General features: G+C 40.5%; 1 pseudogene; it reads left to right on the forward strand.

Moving 5' to 3' along the window:
• The first annotated feature begins 258 nt into the window (after positions 1 to 258).
• On the forward strand, positions 259 to 378 carry LOC133070896 (small nucleolar RNA SNORA70; annotated as a pseudogene).
• The last annotated feature ends 3,605 nt before the right edge of the window (positions 379 to 3,983 follow it).

Raw genomic sequence — 3,983 nt, forward strand, 5'->3', positions numbered from 1 at the left:
ACGGATATAGGGGATGAACGGTAGTGAGGAAAGGGAGAATTTTTTTCTGTTAAACAGAAAAAACAAATGTAAACAGTTACATTTTAAATTTTATCTTACAAATTCATACATTCACTGTTCATTTATCCTCAGAACAGTTTGAGGTGGATACTATTATCACCCCAATTTGACAGAAAAGAGTTGGCTATCATTTGAAGTTTTTCTTCAATGAGAAAGTCTTCTTTTTTAAACCATAATTTTTAAAAATAGGCCATAGATTTGCAGCCAGTTAGGCCAGTTGTGCGCTTTCCCCCATCAGGGTCTAGTGTGCAACGCCTGCAAACAGTACATGCAGCCTGTTGTCTGTGTGGGATGCTCAAAGGGACCCTGGAGACAGCCCTTTTCAGGACCTTCATGCTGGCATGCTGTCCCCAGTCTAGGTTCCAGACAGGTAGGCGCGTGCCTTTGGAAGGCCCCAGGGCACAGTGGCCAGGGTCCATGTTGGCCAAATCATAATGTCTGTCTGCACCAAGCAGCAGAACAAGGAGCATGTGACTGAAGTCCTCCTGGGGGCCAGTTTCAAGCTCCCTGGCCATCAGAAGATCCACATCTCTAAGAAGCGGGGATTTACCAAGTTTGTGTGTGTGTTCTTAGTTGCTCAGCCGTGTCTGACTCTTTGCGATTCCATGGACTGTAGCCCACCAGGCTTCTCAGTCCATGGGGATTGCCATGCCCTCCTCCAGTGGATCTTCCCAACCCAGGTATCAAACCCAGGTCTTCAGAATTACAGGTGGATTCTTCACCATCTGAGCCACCAGGGAAGCCCAAGAATACTGGAATGGGTAGCCTATCCCTTCTCCAGGGAAAAGGTTGTACCTTTTTAGACTAACTTTTAAAAATACAGTATGATTTATTTGAATTTTCATTATTTTATCTTCCCAACCCAAGAATCAAACTAGGGTCTCCTGCATTGCAGGAGGATTCTTTACCAGGTGAGTTACTAAGTTTAATGCAGATGACTTTGAAAAGATATGGCAGAAGAGCGGCTTTCCCCAGATGGCTGTGCGGTCAAATATATCCCTAATTGTGGCCCCCTAGACAAATGGTGTGGAGAAGGCAATGGTACCCCACTCCAGTACTCTTGCCTGGAAAATCCCATGGATGGAGGAGCCTGGTAGGCTGTGGTCCATGGGGTCACTAAGAGTTGGACACAACTGAGCAAATTCACTTTCACTTTTCACTTTCATGCATTGGAGAAGGCAATGGCAACCCACTCCAGTGTTCTTGCCTGGAGAATCCCAGGGACGGGGGAGCCTGGTGGGCTGACATCTCTGGGGTCACACAGAGTCGGCACGACTGAAGTGACTTAGCAGCAGCAGCAGACAAATGGTGGGTCCCACACTCATGAGAGCCATGGTACTGTCCCCTCTTTACTCATACCCACCAGTAAATCCTACTTTCCTGTCAAAAAAAAAAATAGGCCATAGAAATCTATTCCCCTTCTCATGTGATAGCCATTTGGCTACTAGCATTCTCTTTTTTTTCTTTTCTTTTTTAGTATAAAAAGTCCCAGTTCTTCTAATGATGCTTCAAAAGTAGAATTATTTTACATTGCAATTGTTAATAACACTTTCTTTTACTGTCAAATGTACCGTAGTTTAGGTAATATTTTATGGCCACTCTTCTAATAGGATTTGGTATTTAGGTCCTTTCCGATGTGGGTTGCCCTACCCTGGACATCACTCTGAAGAAGTGTCTTCAGCCTTGAACCTAGCAAAATATGGAACCTTGGTGGGACCATTAATCTTTCCTGTACCAAGCTTTCTACATCTACTAAGGCAGGTAGGGAGCCTGGGAGTCATCATACTTCTGGATCATACAATTGATCCACAATGAATTAGCTGTCACATAAATTCAGCCTTTTTCAAGTGATTCATCCCTAAACCAGGACTCCCAGGCCCATATTTGCATCTCTGATCTTTTTAACCTGCCTGCAGGACTCCACATCCACTCTCCTCCAAGTGTCATTTGTTCATGTAGGATCATTGTTCCAGCCTGTCATGATCATTCTAATTGCAATTCTGTCATCCAGCCTATTAGTGATCCTGGTTCTTTTTGTGTCATCTGGAAGTGTGATGAGCTGGACACCTACATCTTCATTTGAGCCACTGATAGAAACATCACATGACCAGGTTCAAAAACCTCCAGTTGGAAAGACATAACCCCTACCATCATTACACTTCTTTGGGTACAGTGAGTCACCATTTATGAATGCTCCAAGCAGGGTCATCATCAGCCCACATTTCTTCATTGCATCCACAAAGATAATAGGACAAACTGCTTCATCCCCTGTTGAAATCAAAGAACAGTATCTTCAGGATTCCCCTAACCTTGTTCAGTGTCCTTATCAACAAAAAAGCATGGTTTTCTACTCTTTGGCATGTATTCCTAAAGAACTCATTTTTGGCTTCTGCCAAAAGGTGACATGTTTTCCTTGTTAAGCATTGCCAGACCCCATATATAATAATCATTTCTAGAATTTTGCCAGGAATCAATCTCAATCTTGACAGTCTTTAATTTCCAAATCGATTGTCTACTCCTTGATGAGTATTATGGTAGTCCTTGTCCATTTACATGCTGTAGTACCCCTCTGACCCGCCAGGATTCCACGAAGGTCACCAAAAGCAGACTCCTAATTACATGTGATTTTGACACTTGTCTGGACCTAGATCTTTTTAACCATAATTCTTCCTGCTGTTTCCGATTTAAAGTCATTCTCCTCAACACTCCGGAAAGAAGGAAAAAGGATAGATAGCAGCTCTTTTCTCTGTCTTTGGATAACATCAACAACCCAAAGGTTGTTCTGAGTATTAAACCCATTTTAAAATTTTATTTACTTATTTATTCATTTGTTAATTCATTCACCCATCCATTCATTACATACTTATTAAAATGGAAATATTACAGATAAAGCCAAACCTGTCATTGATCAGTCCTTCTAATTCTAGTCTTTCCTTTTTTATATTCATTTTGTTTATTTCTCATTTTTATTTTATCTTTGGAAAGGCATTTTATTTTAAATATAGAAGTGTGTACATGTCAATCCCAAACCCCCATTCTATCCTTCCCTTCCCCTTACCCCCCTCCAGTAACCACAAGTTCATTCTATAAGTCTTTGAGTCTGTTACTGTTTTAAAAATAAGTTCATTTGCGTCATTTTTTTAGATTCTGCCCATTATTTATCAAAATATCGAATGATGTTTGTCTTTCTCTGACTAACTTACTTCAATTAGTATGATAAACTCTAGGCCCATCCATGTTACTGCAAATGGCATTATTTCATACTTTTCAATGGCTGAGTAATATTCTATTGTGTATAGGTACCAAATCTTCTTTATCCATTCATCTACTGGTGGACATTTAGGTTGCTTTCATGTCTTGGCTATTGTAAACAGTGCTGCAGTGAACATTGGGGTGCATAAATCCTTTCAAACTGTGTTTTTCTCTGAATATATGGCAAAAAGTGGGCTTACTTGATAATAGGGTAGCTCTATTTTTAGTTTTTTAAGGAATCTCCACACTGTTCTCTATAGTGCTATATCAATTTCATTCCTACCAACCAGTGTAGGAGGGTTCCTTTCTCTCCACACCCTCTCCAGCATTCATTGTTTGCAGATTTTTTGATGATGGCCATTCTGACTTGTGTAAGGTGATATCTCATTGTAGTTTTGATTTGCATTTCTCTAATAATTAGTGATGTTGATCATCTTTCCATGTGCCTTTTGGCCACCTGTATGTCTTCTTTGGAGAAACGTCTCTATAGATCTCTGCCCATTCTTTATTGTAACTAGATTGGTGTATGTTCTTCCATGCACTTACACACACACATGTACATATAGAACATATACTTTGGATTTTTTGTTTAACTATATTGGAATATCCTGTAGAAAATGCTCCCCTATTAATATTTTCCTGGCAAAACATCTTTAGGCTTTTAGTACCCC

Source organism: Dama dama, chromosome 15 (assembly GCF_033118175.1).
Source record: "Dama dama isolate Ldn47 chromosome 15, ASM3311817v1, whole genome shotgun sequence".
Taxonomy (NCBI): Eukaryota; Metazoa; Chordata; class Mammalia; order Artiodactyla; family Cervidae; genus Dama; species Dama dama.